General features: G+C 37.6%; 1 protein-coding gene across 7 annotated transcripts in view; it reads left to right on the top strand.

Annotated features, from left to right (window-relative positions):
- Positions 1 to 2,909: 2,909 nt before the first annotated feature.
- Positions 2,910 to 23,264, top strand: part of Fam172a (family with sequence similarity 172 member A) — a 380,050-nt gene continuing 359,695 nt past the window's right edge. For 6 of the 7 annotated variants that reach the window (XM_042691029.1, XM_042691031.1, XM_042691032.1 and 3 more), the window contains exon 1: positions 2,916 to 3,053. The gene's annotated coding sequence lies outside the window, so the exon portion shown is untranslated. Of the gene's footprint in view, positions 3,054 to 23,264 lie in introns of all 7 variants that reach the window. The other variant, XM_042691028.1, reaches the window with a different exon arrangement.

The raw sequence follows: 23,264 nt of genomic DNA on the forward strand, positions 1-23,264 counted from the left end.
GAGGAAGAAATGCCAAGTATGGTATAGGGTATTTCTTTGATCACCCCAGTGATCAAAGATAGGCCAGCTGTTAGCCAGGAGGGAACAGATCTCCTTTCCTTTTCCTTTATCTCTGTCATATCTTGATGTGCAAAAGAAGAGAGGTGGGGAAACAAACCAGAGTTTCTGGTGTCCCTAGAGATGTATAAATTAAAACTATAAATAAGCTAGCTTGTAAAAAGTAGATAGCTGCTGTTGAAAAGATTGGACCATTTGTACCATATACAAAAAAGAGAATTTACACTAAATATGTGCTCTTATCGTAATAGTTTTTGCTAAGCCATACACAGGGTGTTGTAATTCTAACAACACATTTACTCCCACACAGAGTTTTGAGGCTTTTTCTTTCTCCTCACAAATCTGTAGAAGACAGTTTTATCACTGGGTGAAGCAAGAGTCTATGCCACCATTTAATGCAGACAGGAGTAAGGGCTCATTTGGTTTCAACACATAATCACTCTTTGTTGTGACTCCACTAAATAAATAAAGTTTCCCATTCATTGTTATAACAACATATTTATTTCTTTTCTTGAACAACAAATCATTTATAATAAATCAACGCTATATTCTTCATTATCTCTAATTTTCAGAATAGGATGCAGGTTTGGCTTGTTGTTGCTTTACAAAATTTGGGATACCTGCTGAAAGGCTAAGGGAAAGGCTAAAAGAGTCATGCAAGGCTCATTCATTTCTGTGTGAGTCTAGCTGACCTATTGGCAGAAACACCCACAGGATCAATAATAAATAAAAGTATGAAATTCATTTTTCTAATCTTTGAATGGACCTCCATCCTGCATTAACACTGAAAGGTCATGTTACCCTTTTATTAAATAATTTTTATTGAGATTAAGTGATTATATAAATTACACAGTATTGTGGGATAGTGATACTTAAAGTTACAAACACATTTTAAACTTCACAAGGAAAATCATCATTCTCATGGTCTCTAAAGTTTGTGAATTCTACAAGCTTTAACAATACAACTGTTTCTTCTCAAACTGGGTGATGAATACATTTCTTTCCTTTTGCTTAGTGAAAGGTGTTCCCTCTTTCTTGCTAATTCCCTCTCCCATCACTGCCCTTGAGTTGCTTAGTTCATTTTTATCAATGTCTAACTCAGCTGATGGGCCCCTCAGTTGCATTTTTTCCTGTTTCCCTCTTATTCTGTGCTCTCCTCTTAGCTTCCCTCAGATGCATGTCATCTATCTTCTGAATTAGTTCCATGTTTTATATAAACATTGATACATTATGACTAACTAAACTTTATATTTTTGTCCTGACTGGATGTCAATTGAAGTTAGTCTCAATAGTCACCACTTGGAGCTGAAGGTTTCTCAGACTTTTCTCTTGGTGATCTTGACTGGAGGAGTACTAGTCAGCTATTTTGCCTGCTATCTTTCTCATAATTAACAACGATTATGAAATTTTAATATTTTTTTCAGTTTCCAGAATCTACCAAATTAAACATGTGTTGTATTTCCTCATCTTTTAAAAAATTCTTTACTTTCCTTGTGAAAGGAAATTGTGCAGCACAATTGAAATTATATCACATGGCATACAATACCTTTTAAAATTTGTCTTCTTCAGTTGAAAATACTACCCTATATACTATTAGAGCTTTGGCTACAAATTAGTCTTAATAGTCTTGAAATCCCCTGGCTCCACAGTCAGTCTTGGCTTATTCTGGTCGAGTTCATCTTTCTGTAATTATGTTCATTTACACTGCTCTTCTTGTACCTCCAAAATCCTCACCTCCAACCCAATTTTCAACACTCTTCTTCTACATACTACCAAATTTTTCTAATCTAGCATTTAAGATTCATTCAGTGAACATTTATTGTGTATTTCTTGAAGGCATGTGGATAGTTGAGAATATGTTAAATAAAAGAAGATAAGGTCATTGCTCTCACTGAGTTTCATTTTAGTGGGGTGGATAATATAGCAAAGAGATCAAATTGTCCTTTGTTATGAAAGAAAGAAGGAGCTACAAGTAAGTCCAAATATTGTGGGAGTACAGTGTTCTCAAAGAAGCCTGGGATCTCCTCTGAAGAAATTGTAAATGTTTCTAGCTGACAGCCTTTCCTTCCGCTTAGCTGAGGAAAGAAACATTCTCATTCAGTTTTATGTCTAATCAGCCTTAGTTTGTAAATTACCAATTGTGGAATAAAGTGGTTTTTAAAAAATATTATTTTTCTTTCAAGGAGAGTAACATCTAAAAGGCACTCACAAGTTTCCCATCAGCAGTTTCTGAAAAGAGTGATTTTTGACAGCGTTGATCTCATTACATTTCCCTGTTGTTTATTCTGGATCTACCTTTAAGACAGACAACTTTCAAACCTATGCTTTAGTAAAACAACACAGACAGCCCTAAAATTTCCACTTGCTCAAGTATGGTAAATTCCAACGGTCATTAGGACAGTCCTACTTTACACAAAATTTAGAGGGAAATTTATTTTTCCAAAACTAGTCCTGTTCTATTTTTATTTTATTTTTCTGGGGTTGAATGGACCAGGGAAAACCAGATAATCCATGAGCAAGGGTGTAGAGAATTTACTGTAAGGATATTGAATGAGTTTTGAAATTCTGCTTGCAGAACAAGGGCTGGGGGTGGTTTATCTTTTAAGGATACCCATGCAGTCTTCAGAAGGAAGGCTGAGCACAGCCCTTGTACAGAAAGAAAAAGATGGAGAGAGAAGACATTGAGGAAGGGAGAAGGCAAATCAAGGACATGGCCCTCAATAGTTTCTACTGCTTTCCTTCTACTAATCCACTCAGCTCCCCAGGAACCAAACTAAGGGCCAGGCCCCGCCCACTTCCGAGTTGTCCTTGCTGCCGTCGCATGCGTGATGACGTTTTAGCCTCTCTCAGACCCCGGAAGTGCAACTCGAACTTGGTCGCGGCACGGATCCCGTGAAGGAAAGTCCTCCCCGCCGCCCGGAGTTGCACTCGCGAGCTGGACGGCCAGGCCTCCCCGACCCTTCCCCCTCAGTCCTGCAGCTGGGGGCAGAGCTCAGGTAGGAGCTGGGTGGGCGAAGAGGAGCGCTCCGGAGGAGGCCTGGGTTCAAACCCGCGCCGGGGGCTGGGCTGGTCTGTCTGGGAAGGGGAAGGAGACACCCCCAGGGCCCAGCTGTCAGAAATCACGCTCGTTGCCAGGGCATAGCCCTGCCTGGGGCCTGCTCCCGGGCCCCTCGACGGACAGCCCCCCCCTGCCATTCTACTCCCCAATATGGGGGTGACATGTGTATTCCTGGGGCGCTTCACGGTCTAAACGAGCACTCGATGTTCTGGGAGCGCTGAGGACGCCCAAGAGTCCTGGGCCTTGACTTTCTCACGGGGGGGGGGGGGGGCGGGAGCTATTGAAAAATCTCTCGTACACGTGTTTGATGTTGTTCGTGCAAAAATGTGTTAACTGCCAAAAGCTGTATCAGGAAATCTGTTCCCTGCAGAGAGATGAAAGCGCCGTTAGAAAACGCTCTCTGACCCTCGAACAGGCGTGCACATTGGTGGGGAGTTTTAACGGGATGCCATAAGGAGTCTTAGAGGAACACTTTTGTCTTTGAAATAAAGTCACGTGTGTTTTGGAAGCAGTCTTTTCTCATCCAGGTTCTTAACATGCTCTCTTAAGTATTCCAAGGGTTGTGTATCTGTTGGACTTAGTTACTGGTTTTGGCCCTGTTGAAGGACAAGCAGTATTGTGTGCTTCTCCATTTTCCCAAGTCCTCAAAAAAGCTGTGGAGCGAAACGTGTGTGTGTGTGTGTGTGTGTGTGTGTGTGTGTGTGTGTGTGTGTGAGTGTGAGAGAGAGAGAGGGGGGAGAGAGGGGTCTGCAAAGCCCTTCTAATGTTTTTTAAAACGCGTGCAATGAGATGGTGGTTACCCAGTTCATAGTTTTTGCCTCGAAGATGAGTCAAAGCTATATTGCTTGTTCTTATTTTCTATCCCTTCTGGTGAAGGACAAGTATACTGTATTTGTTTAGAATATTTAGAAACTGAATCTTAAAGCACTTTTTGAAGTGGCAAATTGCATCTTGCTTTCAGTACTAGTACTAGGCTTCTTTCTTTTTTTGGTGAGAGTCCTGGGGCCCGACTCAGGACCTGTGCGCTGTCCCGGAGGTTTTGTGCTCAAGGCTAGTACACTACCACTTGAGCCACAGATCCACTTCCAATGTTTTGGTGATTATTCAGAGGAAATAAGAGTTTCAATGGACTTTTCTGCCCTGAACTGGCGATTCTCATATCTCAGTCTCCTGATATGACAGGAGGATTGCAGACATGAGCCACTGGTTCCCAGCCTTTCTGGCTTTTAATTTACGTATATTTCTTATCCAATAAAGTCCACCTTGCAGAGCCAGGGTAACCGTGGGTGGCTTTTAGGCTGTGGATGCTGTAGTACTTGTAAATAATTGCCAGTACTCAGGTAAATGTCTGTGAAACTGTAAGCATCCATCTATTCATTCATTCAAGATTTTTTGAACATCTTCAATATGCATGGTAATGTTCAAAGCACTGAGAAAACCTTAGAGAAGAAAATAGGATGTCCTTATGCACTTGGAGTTTTCATTCTGATGGGTGAAGGACCATCAATAAGTAATGTAAGTAAAGTAATAAGTAATGTAAGTAATGTAAAAAAAAGTGGCAAAAAGATCTATAAAAAGAAAAAGAAAGCAAAAGGAAGAGAGAATGAAGAAAATGCTATTTTAGATAGGATGGGCAGGCTTAGCATCTTTAAAGGAGACATTTGTATAGAGACCAGAACGAAGTGTGGGAGTGATCTCTGTTGGTATGTCAGTGTGTATTAGGCTAGCACAAACCTTACACATCCTTACTGCTTAAAAATCTTGTGAATATTGCCAGGCACTGGTGGCTCACACCTGTAATACTAGCTATTCAGGAGGATGAGATCTGAGGATCATGGTTCAAAGCCAGCAGGCAGGAAACTCCGTGAGACTCCTGTCTCCAATAAACCACTAGAAAACTGGAAGCTCACCTTGAGCTGAAGAGCTGAGGGATAGCGCCCAAGCCGACTTCAAGCCCCATGACTGACAAAAAAAAAATCTTGTGAATATGATTTGTAGTGTGCATTATTCTGTGTGTGCGTGCACACACAGTAGGAACTGTCATTCCTGTTCATCTTCAGACCGTTCTCATCTTCCCTAGCTGAAACTGTATCAATTAAACTTTAATGCACTGTTCTCAACTCCCTTCTGTTCATGGAACAACAAGTGTGCTATCTTTATCTGTGAATTTGAATACTGTGGGTACCTCTTTAAGGCCAATATTGTAGGCATGCAACACTGTCCTTTTGACTTCGTTTAGAATGTCTTCAAGTTTCAGCTGTGTTAGGGCTTGTGACACAATGCATTTTCTTTTTAAGGCTGGATATAATTATATATTACTTTTTATTTATCCATTTGTTTATCTGTGCATATGTGGAATTTCTTCCGCTTTGGTTATTGTAAATAATTCTTTCTGATATGTGTGTTAAGTATCTGTTCTCAGCTTTCCATTTTTTGGTGTATCTATTCAGAAATGAAATTGCTAGATTATATGGTAATTTGCTATACTTAGAATCTTAAATGTTCCCCCAAAGGCTCATATTTTAAAGGCTTGGTCTCCAGAGAGGCACTATTGGGAATTGGTGAAACTGTTAGGAAGTACAACCTAGCTAAGTGAGGGTCTGGCTCAAATGATAGAGCACATACTTGCCAAGCTCCAGGTCCTGAGTCCAAACCACAGTAACACATACGTATGCGTGTGTGTGCACGCACACACAGAATAAGAAGAGTCTAGTAGGATTTTAGTTTATTGAAGTTATATCCTTGAAGTGGATAGTAGAATCTTTCAGGCCACTATGCTTTGCTACCTGGCTATCAGCTAGTGGTTTGCTCTGTAACCTGCTCCATTCTTACCATAGGTCAAAGGCAATGTGTCCAACATCACATACTGAAACCTATAAAACTGTGAGGCAAAGAGTCTGTTCTCATTGAAGATTATCTTAGTATTTGATGTAGCAATTGAAAACTGAATAATGCAAATTTTGTTGAATTTATTTTAGGAATTGATACCACAGTAGCTACTCCACCAGCAATATCCAGGGATTACAATTTCTCTCAAACGTTACCAGCATTTTTCCACATTCTCACCGAGGCCTTGGGCCTTGAACTAACGGTGCTGTCTCTGAGCAGCTTTTGCTCAAGGGTAGCACTCTAACACTTGAGCCACAGCTCCACTTCTATCAGTTTTTTAGTAATTTATTGGAAATAGGAGTCTCATGGCCTTTCCTTTCCAGGGTAGCTTTGAACTGTGATCCTTAGCCTGAGTCACAACACTTGGCCGACACACACACACACACACACACACTCACACACACACACACATATACACACACACAAACTCATCTATATCTATATCCATATCTCTCTCTTTCTCTCTCTATATATAAATGTCCATTCACATGGGTATTATTAGGTCAGGAGTATCTGTTTTTTATTTGATGAATGGGATGTTAAGCTTCTTTGGTTAACAGATATTATTTGGTTCTGTTAATTTTTTGTTTTTGAGACAGGCTCTCACTAGATAGCTTTAGTTGGCCTGGAACTCTGTGTAGCACATAATCCTCTTGCATAAGTGCTCTACCATAAGATCAGGTTTTAATAACAGATTTTTAAGATTTATCCACCAAGTTTTTAGAGTTGGGTTGCCTTTTAAGATAGCAGCTATCCTGTATCTTGTTGCTTTTTAAACCCTGAAGTAAATATAATTGTAAAAACTCTCAATTGTATAGACATACTACTTGCAATAATGCCAGACCTATAAATAATTAAAAAAAAAACAAAACCTAAAATCCTTAAGGCATTTTTTATACAATGAGCAAACTTTGTAACACCAGATTGTGATGAAAATAGTTCAGGAAAGCCAAAGGTCATCCTGACCTGCTTCGGTTTATTCTTTTTAATTGGAAGAAAGGAGATATATAGATAGGATAGCTATATCTATGAAATAGACTTCTTTTGTTGGCCTCTTGAGAGGCAGGAAGAATAAACAGAAAAGTCAACATATTGTGAAAAACCAGAGAAAAGATAGGTTGGATAGAAACCTAGCAGGAGGATATGACTTGATGGGCAGTGGCAAAGGAGATCAGTCTCAGTGATAAACAATGAGCACTGTAACTGACAGCAGAGGAGAGGGGAGCCAACCACAAAGTGATAGAAATGAATACAGATCCACTAACTGGAGTGGGATGGAGAATAAATGAAAGTAGGCAAAATGCATACTCAGAATGTGTGCTGCAGGGGAACATTTGCCCTGAGTAATCCAATAAAGTCTACTGTATATCACGTAGAACTTGACAAGTCCTATGGTCAACAGTCATAATTTGGAAGATACACAGTGTTATATAGCCCTACAAAAACAAACTTAAGTTCTTCAGACAATTGGAGTTAATCCTAGATAGTACAGATTAATAATCTCTAATGCACATGTTCTGAAATTAAAAAAAAATTGAGCATCTACAATGTTACCTAAGCATTTCAAATTTTGTATTTGGGTTAGGGATGCTTATTCTGTAAAATGAAAATATTCCAAAATTTGAAACACTCTAATGTCTGTAACACTCTGGTCCCAAACATTTTGGAGAAGAAATATGAAGCCTGTAATGTTATACCCCTTTATTTATCTGAGTGTAAATATGGTATTTTATGAGTTTTTTATTATTTATAAGTTTTTTAGTGTGAAAATACTGTACAGAGAGGTTACAATTACAGGAGCAAGGTAATAAGTACATTTCTTATCAAGCATTGTTGCCTCCTCCTTTGTTTTTCCCCTACCATCCCTGCCCTCCCATCTCCACAACTGCACTCCCCGCTCTCCCCCCGCCCCAAGGCCACGCCAAAGTTGTAAAGTTTGCTTTTCAACATAGCATTTTGTTCATCTCATTCTTGTAAAGGATCCATCTGTATACCTATTTAAACAATTTGTTTTTTTTTCCTTCCCCTCCCCAAACTATCCCAACATCAAATACAGTGAAAACAGGGGTTATACTGTGGGGGAGGGACATACAAAGCAACAAAACAATCACCTTATAAATAGCAAGAAAGAAAAAACCACTTGTGTCCTTATCTTGGAGTTCATTTCACCTAACATCATCTTATCTGACCTTTTCTGCTTGTCTCAGACATATATTAGTTATTGCAAATAAGGGAAACCATGGGACCTAAGTTTCTTTGGGCCTGGCTTACTTCACTTAGTATAATTTTTTTCCAAGTCTTTCCATTTCCTAATAAATGGGGCAATGTCATTCTTTCTGATGGAGACATAGAATTCCATTGTGTATATATACCACATTTTCTTGATCCATTCATCTACTGAGGGGCATCTGGGTTGGTTTCATATCTTAGCTATGGTAAATAGTGCTGCAATAAACATAGTTGTGCTGGTAGCATTAGTGTGGTCTTGTTTGTGACCATTTGGGTAAATCCCAAAAGTGGGATTGCTGGGTCCAAAAATTCATATGGAACAGTAAAAGACCTGAATAGCAAAAATGATCCTTAACAGAAAGAACACTGCTGGAGGAATATCAATACCAAATTTCAAATTCTACTACAAAGCCATAGTAATCAAAACACCTTGGTACTGGCACAAGAAGAGACCTCAGGACCAATGGAATAGAATTGAAAACCCAGAAATGAACTTACAGACCTATAGCCACCTAATCTTTGATGAGGGAGCTAAAAACATAGAATGGTGGAAAGCCTCTTCAGTAAATGGTGCTGACAAAATTGGTTAACCACTTGTAGAAAACTAAAGCTAGATCCTTATATATCACCCTGCACCAGAATCAACTCCAAATTTTATGAGTTTTAAATGAAGAAATTTCAGGTATAAGCATGCATATATAGACAGTAAAGATCTAAGAGCTGAGGAATATAATATTATATTTGAAAGTTTATTCTTTTATGCCAAGTAGTGTGACCAGTAGTTTGCTTATACTAATGTAAGAAAGGGATGTAGTTCAGTTTTTGCAATAATGGGAGTAATTATGTAAGTTTGATTTTGGAAAATAATTTTTATCTTAGACTTTCTGAGGAATTATCAATCGAGTCATTGGAGTGTTTTGTTTTTATTACTGATATATCTCTTTTTAGGTTAGGTGTTTGTGAGCCATAAAGGAGACTATTAGAATATTATACTCTATAATACTGTATAGAACCGGTTGTGGTGGTGCACACCAGGCATCTCAACAGTCTGAGGGACTGAGACAGGAAGGTCACAAGTTTGAACCCAGCCTGGCAATTTAGCAAGATTCTTTCTTAAGATGAACTGATTTTTTAAAAAAAGGTTGGGGGATATTGATCAGTGGTAGAACATTTCTCTAGTATGCATAAAGTTCTGGCCTCACTGTACAGACATTTCTAAGAACTCCAAAGCCCTGAGCTCAGTTCCCAAGACTGAAAAAAACAAAAACAAAAAACAAGTACTGACAAAAACAAATAAGCCCGGCAGAGTTTTCAGTTTGAGGCTAACAAGCCTGAACAATTTTAAAATTAAAAGATTAGTTTCCATCTAATTTAGCAAAAGTCTATTTTTGTTTTCTGTGAAAAATGTAAAGTTCCTGTCACACTAGACTCTCATGCTGTATGGCAGCAATAGGACAAGTCGTCCCTCTGGTTTTCCACTGCTCCTACTGTGTGATCTCATGACAACAGAAACTCACTTCCTTTTTAACTTTCTGAAGCCTGTAGGCATTCAGTGTTTTGATCCCTACATTATGCAAACTTTAGTAAGAGTACTGTACAGTTTGTCTTTTCCCTTCTATAACTTTCTGCCTCCCCTAACCCCCTTATTTTTTAAGTACCTTCTTTATTTGGAGTATGGTGTTGAGAGTAGACTTCCTCTCTGAGTAGTAGCTTATAGTCTAAATTAGATTCTTGCCCCTTTGTTTTCCAGTGTTTTCCTCTTAGCTGCTGACAGGTGATGGTTTGTTCTTTCAGTTAGGTTCTAACCGAAATTTTAAACAGATGTCCCTAGGTTTTGTTCTAGGATCAACAAAATTCATTTTTTTAAAAAACTGGAGTCCATTTGGAACTTTTTACTTCATCATTAAGCACTTTGATCTGTACCCTGCTTGTAAAGATTCTTTTGCTATTTTTTTCTAGTTTGTCAAAATATAAAGTCAATTTGTGTTAATGTATTTGACAGGAAATTGTGATGAACATTTATTGTTTAGAAGTAATGGTTAATTATGTTGGAGCAGTGCAAGTGATTGTGATGATAAAACTTATCTGCATTTGAAGTACTACGAAGACTGCTAAGAAATTGGATATTTTAGTCTCATCATTGAAAACAAGTTGTTTAAAATAACCATATTTATTCTGGATATTTTTTGAACAAGAAACATGTACAATTATTTATATCAAAACAAGCATATGCGTTTGTGTTTTTAGCTGTGTTAATTAAGAATGTGAGGTTGTTCATTCTCAATTTCATTCTGTTTTTATTTCTTAAAACAAAGAAAGACTCTTAGCCAGGTCAAGCTTTATTACTGCAAACTTAGAATTATGTAAGCTGATTATATATATATCTATATATATATACACACATACATATGTATATATATATGTATGTACATAGGTACATATATATGTATTTAGATAACGTTTTTCCCCCAAAGACTGTTAGACATTCATTTGGCAAATTTAAAGAGTGCTCCTTCTTCCCATGGAAAATAAATTATTACTGAATTGGAAAAATCATTAGACAATTCAATAATGATGAGAACTAATGAATCTGGATGCTTAAGTGACATCTCCTAGCTAATTAAAGATTATAATATATGTTGCCTGTTGCTGTGTAATAAATTACTCCAGCCTCTGGCATCATGAAACAAAAGCCTTTATCTCACACAGTTTCTTAGGGTCAGAAATGTAGGAGCCACTTAGTTGAGTAGTTCTAATTTAGGATCTTTGAAGAAATTAAGGTGACAACCAAGGTTGCAGATATATAATTTGAGTCTGTAGGATCTGCTTCCGTGTTTACTCATTTGGCTCTTGGCAACAAGCTTCAGTGGGCATCTTTGTGTAGCTGCTCACAACTCAGCTTCCTAAAGCGTGATCTGAGAGAAAAAGAGCACTAAGAATTGTCACAAACGTTTACAACATAAATTTCAAAAGTATCATACCATATACGTTTATTTGAATTAGGGATGGGAAGGGGAATAACAGAATGGAGAGACAAAGGACAAGGAAGAAATCAATGCAACAGTGATAATCACAAGACAAAAATATGTTGGAAATGATCTGTACAACTTGGGGGCAAGGGGTTAGGGGGAGGCAAAGTAGGAGAAAATTAAGGGAAGGGGTAACAAATGTCCTTAGTACCTTACTTATGTAACTGTAACCCCTTTTTTGTATATCACCTTGACAATAAAAAAATGTAAGAAAAGGGCTGGGAAGGTGGCTCAGTGGTAGAGCGCTTGCCTTGCATGCCTGAGGCCCTGGGTTCGATTCCTCAGCACCACATAAGCAAAATGAAAAAAGCCGGAAGTGGCGCTGTGGCTCTAGTGGTAGAGCGCTAGCCTTGAGCTGAAGAGCTGAGGGACAGCACCCAGGCCCAGAGTTCAGGCCCCATGACCGGACCCCCCCCCCCCAAAAAAAGAAAAAAGTATGAAAAAGTATCATACCATTATCCCTCCTATCAATTATTGGTTATGCAGACCAATTCTGCTATAGTATGGGAGGAAACAATATGAGAGTAACCCCCTTTTCATCACTTAGGGCTCACTAAGGGAACAGCTTAGACGTTGGAACAATCTACCCTCCAGTCTCCATTGATTCATATCTTTCTCAAATTCATTTCCTTATTCCCTACTTCCCATGGCTCTGATGTGTCTTAACATATTACTATGTCATTTCTAAGTCCACAGACCATCATGCATATCAGGTCTTGGTATGAAGGAGGCTTCTTGGATGTAGTCTTTTGCATAGAGCTCCTTGATTACAATTCTTTCCCACTTGTTTCTCTATATTCCTAATAGCCAACATAAAGTTGTACAGGGTAACTGCCTGTATGTGCCTGACTCTTAATTTGTAACGAGGACCAAGTGATGATGTGGAGAGGGCAACACTTTGAAAAAAGAGTTTAATGTTGCTGCTCATAGTTCCTTTGGAAATGTGAGGCATGGATCCACATACAAGGCTTCAGAAGAAACACCAGGTTTTGGTCAGGAAGCATGCAGATTAAAGAAAAAGCTTAGATAAACAGTTTAGTATTGACTGGTTTGAATAATTCTGTGTTAAAGGAGTGAGCTTTAACTTGATTGGTAACTGTATGGGATAATTTAGGGCAGGCAAGAGAGATGTTAACCTTATGAATTTGATAAAGATTTACTTGGATATGTAAGTTAGGAATCATACATTTGTATAGGAAATTTTTGTGCTTATAGGCAAATAGGAATTAGCTACTTTTGGGGAGAACTATCTCTCTCAAGTTCTATAAGGGCTCCAAATGTCAGAACAGCAAGGAGCAAAGGCAATTCATGTAATGGGCTCAGTAATGAATAGGTGCCAGATAGATTAGTACAGAACCTAAAAAACAAAACAGAACAAGCAAACAAAAACGTCCTCCCAAAACCAAAATGCTACTCTAGGCATTCTTTATTCCAAATGAAGGAACATGGGACATAAAAATGTGTCTTTGATTTACAGCAGTTATAAAAGTCACAGGAGCAAGTAACAGTTGAAGCTCACTTATAAAGAAGGTATGCCCTACAAAAACAACTGTGAGTGAACATATGGAAGTGGAAAATGTCTTTAATACTCTTAACTTATTGAACATAGCTTAGCAGCGCCATTTACTGCAGTGTAAAGGCTCTCTCTTGTGATGGCATGGACAGGGAGCTGCAGCCTACTCCAATATCACAGGAGCACGTGGAGCTTCATAGCACTAGTTGGAAACTCATTCAATCCAAAATTCCAAGTATCGCTTCTACTGAATACATATCATCATAAACTTGAAAAATCTTAAGTTGAGCTATCAAACCATGAGGATCTTGTGGACTGGGAAGGTGACTCAGTGGTAGAGCTCTTACCTTGCATGCATGAGGCCCTGGGTTCAACTCCTCAGCATCACATAAGCAGGAAAAAAAAAAGCCAGAAGTGGTGCTGTGGCTCAAGTGGTAGAACACTAGCCTTGAGCTGAAGAGCTGAGGGACAGCGCCCAGGCCCAGAGTTCAGGCCCACGACTGGACCCCCCCCCCCCCTAAAAAAAAAAACCCACAAAACTTGAGGATCTTTTGCATTGGAAGTTCCTTGGTTCGTTTTCAAGCAAGTCTGGGAATAATTCTCCATAGTTTTCATGGTGTTGATTTTTAACCTTCTTCCCTCTTCCCTCTTCCCAACCCTCTCCCTTTCCTTTCTTCTTTCCCCTACCCGCCTTTCTTTGCCCCCGCTTCCCTCTCCAGTGCTACCATTAATATTTTTCAAATTTTAATAAAACATTTAAATTGTTCTCTCATCTTCCTCTTTAGCTCATGTTTTCTTGGAAATCCCTTGGATTTAATATTTTTCCAGCACAGTAGGAATTGTGAGTTTAAGAAGTCAGCTCACAGTAGGATTTTTGAGTTTAAAAAGTCAGCTCCAAAATGCTCGTATAATGGGTCATTTTAAAAGGGAAGCCATTGTATGATGTTTGTAATTGTTTTAGTGCCTGAGCCTTATTGTAGAGAATATAACTATTGCAGAATTGAGAAAGAGCTTGCTTCTATGTAGTTCCAATTCTGTGATTTTATGTATGGGTTTTTGTTTAGGTTAGTTTTAGTTTAGTTTTTGGCTTAATTTTGAGACATAGTGTGTACCACAGTCCAGCCTTGACCTCTCAGTCTTCCTGCTTGATCTGTAAAGGGGTCCGGGGGAGGGGATTCCTCGTCCCTCTTGATGGGGGTTCCATGTCCCACCATAGTCCACCACGCAGAGACAGTCTCATGCAAAAAGATGGGTTTCTTGGGGAAGTGGGTAGCGAAATAACTGGCCAGAGACGCAGCACAGAATCCAGAGCTGAAACTGTGACCCTGAGCAAGTCCTCAAGCTGGGGTTTTTAAGGGGTAGGTTACAGAGAGTTACATAGGCTAGCCATGTAAGGCAGGTTTGGCACATTTTTATTGGTTATAGTTATTTGACCTTTAAATTCATTTGTTCTTCATGGTAAACATCATATATAGATATAATATATGTATATATATATATATATATATATATATATATATATATATATAATTTGCAATAGGCAGCCAGCCCATAGTGGGACCACTCGGTGGTGGTCTTGAATTGGTGGACTTAACGCCCTGTTACTGAGGCAAGCAAGCAAGGTTACTGAAGCAAAACCTAGCAAAAACACAGCCTGAGCCACAGGAGCTAGGCAAAACTTAATCTTGACTTGGTCAGCATGACCAGTACTATCAATGCTATTGACATTGGAAATTATTTTTATTATAAGCTCCTGAGTAATACTGCAACTCAAAGCAGCTAGTGATACGTCTCACGGTTGCCAGCAGCAAAGCTGCAAAACTGCCAGCTTGGTAAACGAGTGAGGGAGAGGTATTCTTTTGCTTTTTAGCAAGGATGGAGAAGGGGCAAAGGCTGACTACTGGTCAGCCTTTATCTGGGGTTTTTCTTTACCAAGAGGTTTTGCCCTTTATCAATAATCTTGTTCTGTTTTCTGATTTCACATTTTTGTTCAAATGGATATTCTTTTCTCAGGGAAAAGGGGGTTGAGGGGAGAGAGTAAATTTCCTGTTAACAGAAGAGGGACTGAGGTCAGACAACAGGAGAAACTTTCTGCCAGTGAATAGCAACTCAAATATTACACAGCCTTCCAAGTACAAGCATGAACCACCATGTTCTCCTTGTTGTGTAGAATCGGTGTGTTTGTATGTGTGTATGTGTGTATGTGTGTGTGTGCGTGTGTGTGCGTGCATGCATGCGCATGCACATGTCGGTGCTGGTGCTATGGCTTTAACTCTGGGCTCTGAGCTCTTGTTTGACTTTTTTTTTTTTTTTTGTCAGTTGTGGGGCTTGAACTCTGGGTCTGGGCGCTGTCCTTGTGCTCTTCAGCTCAAGGCGAACGCTCTACCGCTTGAGCTACCACTTCCGGTTTTCAAGTGATTTATTGGAGATAAGAGTTTCGTGGACTTTCCTGCTCAGGCTGGCTTTGAACCGTGATTCTCTACTTCTTGAGCTATACCTCCACTTCTAGCTTTTTACTGGTTAATTTGAAAGTAAGAGCCTCTTAGACTTCTTCCTGGTCTGGCTTCAAAGTGATTCTCAGATCTCAGCCTTCTGAATAATGAGATATACAGGTATGAGCCACTGGAGCCTGGCTGATCTGTTGAATCTTTAATTACTAGTGTGCACAATGTCCAACTTATTTTGGTACCCCTGGGATATATTTATATGTAAGAGTAATTTTAAATAATTATTAATACGAGCATTTTCCGTAAAAATAAAGCCTGTTAATTGCTTTTTTTTCTCCCTTTCTTTTTCCTTCCCTCCATCTCTCCCTCCCTCTCTCTTTCTCTTTTCTATCTTTTTTTCTCTCTCTCTCTCTCTCTCTCTTTCCTTCCTTCCTTCTTTCTTTTTTTTTTTTAAAGGAAAAGTTCTGATTTATCTGTAGTCAGATTTCAGGGACTCAGTGCTTGAAGTCCTCTAGCAAAATTAGTGTGTACTTTGAACGAACACAATATAGACTTATTTCATAGCAAGTGTAAACCTTCGAATATACATGTACAGTAAGGTTGGTGCTAATTCTATGTCAGATTAAGCAGCTTTATAATTTTATTACTGACAAAGCAGCTTTATAATTTTATTATTGTTAATTTATATACAAAAAGGGAATGAATCAACATCTGCTTTTCAGAGAAAGGAAGTTTAACTCATACTAGGAAAAGTATTTTCAGAATTTGTTATTGTAATAAATAGAAATGAATTTAGCAACATTTTATGTTCAGAAAGAGCACCAGATGAAATGTTTTATGCTTGTTTTATTCTCATTCCAATATCAAGTCCTCCCTCCAGTGGCTGTTGTTACAGCATTTCCCTTTCTTACCATATTTTAGAAAAGCAAGAAAAGTCATTTTCTCCCCTCAGGATTAAAGTCCATTTTGCATTATGTCAGAGTACTGTCTGATAATCCTCTGTGGTAAATGTTGTCTTATGATTAGATGAACCTAACATTTAGCAGCCTAGGGAACAGATTATTCTGAGTTAAACTTTTAGGCCCTATCATACATTTACAGCTTGCTTATTACTATTCTTTATTTCAAGCATTTAAAAATTTATTGATTTGTATCTTCTTCATAGGCATGTTTTGATTACTGTACTTAGGAGTGGAGGAATAACAACGGGGGGGGGGGAGGGGGGAACATAAATAACAATTGTTATTTTCAAAAGTGCATCATTATTTTCTAAAGTACCATATTACCAGGTTATAAGATACATTATTTTTTTATTCAAATAAAAAAAACCCTTACTTTGTCTTTTTAATAGCAGGTATAAACACTTCTAACATTTAATCTTTATACAATCTATTAGCTCAATTCAAAATAGGCAAGGAATCAGTTGGGTTTCCGAAAGAGTAGTTCATCGTTATGAAACTACTATTGAAAGCATTCCCAATTCCTGAATGTCTTTCAAATGTCAATAGCTCCTGAATGCTTCTGTTAGGGTTTATCTCACAAATTTTTGAGTAAATAGATGGGATTAGACTCTCAATATTATTACGGAAAAATGACCCAATGAAAATTATAAATGCAATGTTATGAAAATTATATTCTTTTATTTTTATTTATGTAATATATGTATATTTGTATTATTTTACATTATATACAAATATGTGTACACATCTATATTTCTATATATGTGCATACATACAGTGTGTGTGTGTGTGTGTGAGCGTGTGTGCGCCGGTTCTGGTGCTTTAACTCAGGATTTGGGCGCTGTCCCTGAACTTTTGTGTTCAAGGACAGTATTGTACCACTTGAGCCACAGATACACTTTTGGCTTTTTGATTAATTGGAGATAGCCTCAGGGACCTTTCTGCCTGGGGATAGCTTTGAATCAGATCTCAGCCTCTTGACTCTTTAGATTTATAGTGTCAGCCATCGGCACCTTGCATTAAGTATATTTTTGTAATTAAAAGATGATTATGTGTAACCAGGATTATTGTGAGTGGTTATACAGATACTATATACTGATAAACAAGTAGCTTTCTTAATATGCAATGCCTAAGTAACTCTTGAACCAAACAACATGATTAACATTTGTATATTCACCACTAAATCATGACTCCAATTAATAACATATACTATCTTATGTGTTTTTCCCCATTTCATGTCTTTTTTCCTTCTTGGCAGTAATTACTATTTAAAATTTTGTGGTTAATGTCTCATTTTTTGGGGGGTGGGGGTCTGGTCGTGGGGCCTGAACTCTGGGCCTGGGCCCTGTCCCTCAGCTCTTCAGCTCAAAGCTAGCGCTCTACCACTTGAGCCACAGCGTCACTTCCGGCTTTTTTCTTTTTGCTTATGTGGTGCTGAGGAATTGAACCCAAGGCCTCATTCATGCAAGGCAAGTGCTCTACCACTGAGCCACCTTCCCAGCCCCATGTCTCATATTTTTAATCACAATTGTAATATAAAAAGTTGTTTTAAATTAATTTGTTTTAAATTGCCATATAAATAAGTGGTATCATACTGTGGTCTTCTAAAACTTGGTTATTTATTCAAAAATTAATCCATGTTTGCTAGTGTAATTGTGATTTCATTTTTACTACTGTATAATCTTCATCTTTGCCCTGTTGATATACAAAAGTGTGCCTCCTCTCCAATAATTATAGTAGTTGCTTTTTTTCCCCATTTGTTGTAGCTGGCCTGAAAGGACCACCCCCCCTCCCTCCCACCCAGTGATCTTTTTGTCTTTTTGTGTAGAAGCACAAAAGCATAGGGCTGCCTTCTGTATCAATAAGAGTATCAAGAAAATGATGGTGAAGTTTTATTTGCTATTGTGGATTTCTTCTTCAAACACGTCTTATGGAAGTCCTCAGGCAACCTATGATGGGAGCTACCCAGGCCTTTAACAACGATCAATACCAATAATATATTTCTCTGAGTAAGTCTTCTTAGAAGTAGTAACTTCAGACCTTCTGCACTTCAGAAACTTATAGAACTTATCAAGGTATTTTGAATGCAAATTTAAGAACCCCAGTGAGAATCCTTGGCTGAGAGAAATTGGAGTTGGCCTGGAGTTGTGTGTGTGTGTGTGTGTGTGTACATGTATATATGTGTGTATGTATGTATTAATTTTACATTGATTATAAAATGGCATATACATTTGACCCATGTAAAGAGACTGCTTATTGGCATATTGTTTTTCTAAAATTTTGAGCATTGAATATTCTTTTTGAGAATTACTTTATCCTTAGCTACAGTTCTGCCATTTCTTTTATACAGTGAAAACTTCATCCAAAAGACCATTTAAATTCTTTCTTTTGACAGGCTTCAAAATTGAGAATTGTTTTAGTTCTTATTTAATTCTTCACTTAAGTTGTAACATTGTCTTGTATGAGATTTTCTATTCTAATCTTCTTGAGTATCTCCTTTTTGGTAGATGAAAAGAAATATGTAATTTAGCAAGTTGATTTCCAATTTTGGAACTTATAAAAAGCAGTGTCTTTTTAATATTATTTTTTTCTAAAACCTTTTGATTTTATTCTTTAAGTTTTTCTTTTTGATGTTTGATTTCTGAAAGCATTGTAAAGAATAGTGGGGAGTATTTTTTTAACCTTAGTTTCAATTCTGAATGGTAAAATGAATATTCTCGGACAATTTTGGTTGACAGTTTTAATCTGTTAGATAATTATATCAAACTTGCCTAAAATGACAAATTCTAACACTTCCTAATAACATAAAATAAGAGTATGAACCTTCTATGTAAAAAGTACTGGAATTATTTTTCTAGTGAAATTATCCTTTGTTTGACTTTACCAGAATGTTCTGGAAGATGGAGGTCATAATGAAGCACCCCTTACATTTTAGGATGCTTTAGGCTGATTTACTTGGTTCCAAAGCTGAGAATTTTTCATACTGAGATATTTCTCATATCTGTCACATCACTCCAAGTATGAGCGATGACCTATAAGATAATGGGTATGAAAGGAATTGATGACCTTTAGACCATTGTGTACTTTTAGGAGATAGTAGGAATGGTGTTCATTAGTCTTTAGGAAACACTTTATGTGAGCTGGGCACCAGTGGCTCACGCCTGTAATCCTAGCTACTCAGGAGGCTGAGATCTGAGGATTGTGGTTCAAAGCCAGCCCGGGCAGGAAAGTCTGTGAGTCTCCTATCTCCAATAAACCACTAGAAAATCGGAAGTGACGCTGTGGCTCAAGTGGTAGAGCGCTTGCCTTGAGCTGAAGAGTGCAGGGACAGTGCCCAAGCCTAGAGCTCAAGTCCCAAGACCTACAAAAAACAAAACAAAACAAAAAACTTTATGTGAAGTTGGGATATACATACTTAGTCTTTGACCAGATAGACCTTTAAGTAAAGTTCAGAAGGAATGTGAAAAATGAATTGTTCCAAAAAGCTAATTTCTATTATGATTGCTTTTTTCTATGTCATCTGAGAAACTTGTGTCATCACAGAAGATAGTATTCTTATTGTTTGTTCTTAGGGTGCATCCAAAAACACATATCAACATCTCTTTTATATAAATGAGATTGATTTTAGTATCCTTCCAGGATTTTCAGCATAGTTAATTGGAACTTACTTTCCTTCCTTCCTTCCTTCCTTCCTTCCTTCCTTCCTTCCTTCCTTCCTTCCTTCCTTCCTTCCTTCCTTCCTTCCTTCCTTCCTTCCTTCCTTCCCTCCCTTCCTTCCCTTCCTTCCCTCCCTTCCCTTCCTTCCTTCCTTCCTTCTCTCTTTCTCTTTCTTTCCTTCTCTCTTTCTCTCTCCTTCCTTCTTCCTCTCTTTCTTTCTTTCTCTCTCTTTCTTTCCCTTCCTTCCTTCCTTCCTTTCTTTCTTCCTTTCTTCCTGTCTCTTTCCTTCTTTCTTTCCCTTCCTTCCTTCCTTCCTTCCTTCCTTCCTTCCTTCCTTCCTTCCTTCCTTCCTTCCTTCCTTCCTTCCTTCCTTCCTTCCTTCCTTCCTTCTTTCTTGACAGGGTCTGTGTGTATCCCTGGCTGACTATAAGCTCCTCATGATCTTCCTGCCTCAGCTCCTGATACTTGCCTGGAATTAGGCACATGTCATAACCCTGGATTTAAAAAAAAATTTCTACAAGAATTACTGATGTTTCTTCAGGAATTTTTGGTTTGAAAATAATTGCATGTACATTCTTTCATGGGAGCTCACCTAGCTACTAGGTGGTAGAACCACAATTTCTCTTTCAATGTTGTTTGGTAAATTAAGGAATTAATTTGGATCAGAAGCATGTATTCTTTGGTTGAACTAAGGTTTGATCTAAACATAATTGCATTTTGTGGAGAAGCTACTTTTTTCTATGTACCAGGAGCCTGTATTACACTTGGGCTTTTTCTTCTGTGTCTGCTCTTCAACCATACTTCCTGTATATTTGCATACCACACCTCAATAAAACATTATCTGTCTATCTATCTATCTATCTATCTATCTATCTATCTATCTATCTATCTATCTATCTATCTATCTATCTATCTATATTTTTCTCTCACTATTGCTCTAGAATTGTATGCTAGCTAGTTTTAGTTTGACGGTAACTTCATTGGTTTTTTTCTTTTTTTAAAAAAACTGTCATTTAGATAGGCCTTTTGGTTCCCCACACATCCTGGTACCAGTTTCAATTAGTGTACTTTTAATTGCTGATTGGCTGTGTTGGGTTTGATTTCCAGAGCCTGACTTACTGAGCATGGATTGTTTGGGGTTAGCCTAGCATTAGAGCAGTCCCAGGGGTTTCAGATAATTAACCCAATTTACTTGTCCTATACAACACTTTGTACTTTCATTGTATCCAAATGTGAAATGCAAAGGGCTCTCTGCTACTCCCCCCACCCTCAGCCATATAGTCTATATCTAGTTTTATATTTAATATCTACCTAAAAACAAATACTAAAAAGTAAGCCTTGTGTTTATCTTTCTGTACATTTTATAAGTGCTCACACTGTATTTTGAGCAAACAGGGAAAATGTTGTACTGTTTCATGTTTTGAAATGCTGACTGGATAAAGATTACACATGACAAGTTATTTATAGCTTTATTTATACATAGTGGATTCTCGGTTGGAATCATAGAAAGGAAAAAGATATGATAATTGCTTTGTGTAGTTCACAGAATGAAATCTCAAACTGAGATGTTTTGAATCTAGTTTGTACTGTAACCATTTCTAGGAAACCATATTTAAACCTCAGTGGTTATCATGAAGTATACAACATGTCAACTGTGTCCCAATTCACATCAGTAAAAACCTTCCACCACTTTATTCCCTATAACCTAACCTCCATCAGATAATGCTAAATAAACTGTGTTGAGTGCACATATTAATATATATCAAATGTACCAAGCGGCTTGCTGGCTGCATTTTCAGGAGTGTTTATCTGTGGTCATGCAGGTTATAACTCTGAATTTTTATTAGGAAAACTAAATAGAGATTTTATAATATTCCTGATTTAGCTTTACCAGCTGTGCCACAGTCATGGAAAATAACTCAAGAGGGTAAAAATCTAACAGTATGGAAGAATGCAACAGAGAAATTGCTTTTGCTTTGTGCTTACTTGCTCTGCATCTGGTATTATAAGGTTTAGGGTCATGTGAAGTAATTAATAGTCTCCTAACTTACATACTGCTACTCCAGTGAACTGAATTTTTAGATTGTGTCATCTAAAATAAAAACAATGGTTATAAATTGGTATTTTATCTTAGGAATCTTGAAAATACTTCTTTACAATGTGACTGTCAACAACATATATAATGTTGCCTTCATTAAAGGAGCCATAATGAAATAATTATGTACATTTCTTTTTATTTAGGAATCAGATAATTTGGGCCCATTGAGGAATGATCAAATAGTATAAATAGAAGAAATACTGGATTACTTGAAAGATAGAATTAAAATTGTAAGGCACTTCTTGTAGATAATTTATTTTTGGAATTGTAGCAAAGGGCACTGTGGAACCTCTTATAATGAACATCTTTCTTAATTTCTGAAACAGGATATGCATAATAAAAGATTGCGAGTGAAATTTGTGTACTTATTTATGGGACTCTTCAGATCTGACTAATTTCTGAATGTAGGTAGATAGCACTTATAAGTATTGCTTTGGTAACATAAATGATCGCTCTAGGTCTGTCTACGTTATTTGTGGCGGCTTTGCAGTTTAATTTCATCTAGTCAGGAAGCCCCTAGACAAGCAGTGCCTATGTCTATTTAATTCACTATTGCAGCTCCAGGGACTTGCTCACTGCCTAAACTATACACTAGGATATGTTTCTCCAAGGAATTTAGATGCATTTTATTCCTGTTGAATTTATCATTTCGAGTTAACTATTCACAGAAGAAAAATAACAGCTACTTCCATGCTAAGTGAACATGTTTTCTCTGTCAAAAGTGATGTTAGACAGCTTTCTGTTTTTATGATAAAATACCTGAGATAGTCAACTTGAAGATTTATTTTGGCTCATAGTTTTGTAGGCTTTAGTTTATGGTCATTTAATTCCATTATTTTGGGGCCTTTGTCAAGGTAAAACATCATTGTTAGGAACATGTTGTGAAGCAAATTATTCACTGTGTGGTGACTGGAGAGCAAAGAGAGAGATAGGAAAAGGTTATAGAGTCTCACTATCCCCTTCAATGGCATATCACAGTGACTTAACTTCCACTAGGTCTTACCTTCTAGATGTTCTTCTATTCCTAATAGTGACTTAGGCTGGTGAGCCTCTGAGGGACTCTTTGGATCTAAACTATAACAGTTGTTTTATATTTTAGGAATTCTTTTTAGGAGCAACGATGCTATTGTATAGCAATAACAGTGAAAATTATACTGGAAATTGGATACTCATATACACATACTTTTATATACTTAATTTTCAACCACTATTATATATTTCACATTTATAATGAAGAAAATGAAGTTTTGGGATATTAATTGACTTGTCAAATGCCAGAGATGTATTGTTAAATGGCGAAGCTAGGACTCATTTACACCAGTTAAAAA

This window comes from Dipodomys spectabilis, unplaced genomic scaffold, assembly GCF_019054845.1.
Source record: "Dipodomys spectabilis isolate Male_0828 unplaced genomic scaffold, ASM1905484v1 ptg000140l, whole genome shotgun sequence".
Lineage (NCBI taxonomy): Eukaryota > Metazoa > Chordata > Mammalia > Rodentia > Heteromyidae > Dipodomys > Dipodomys spectabilis.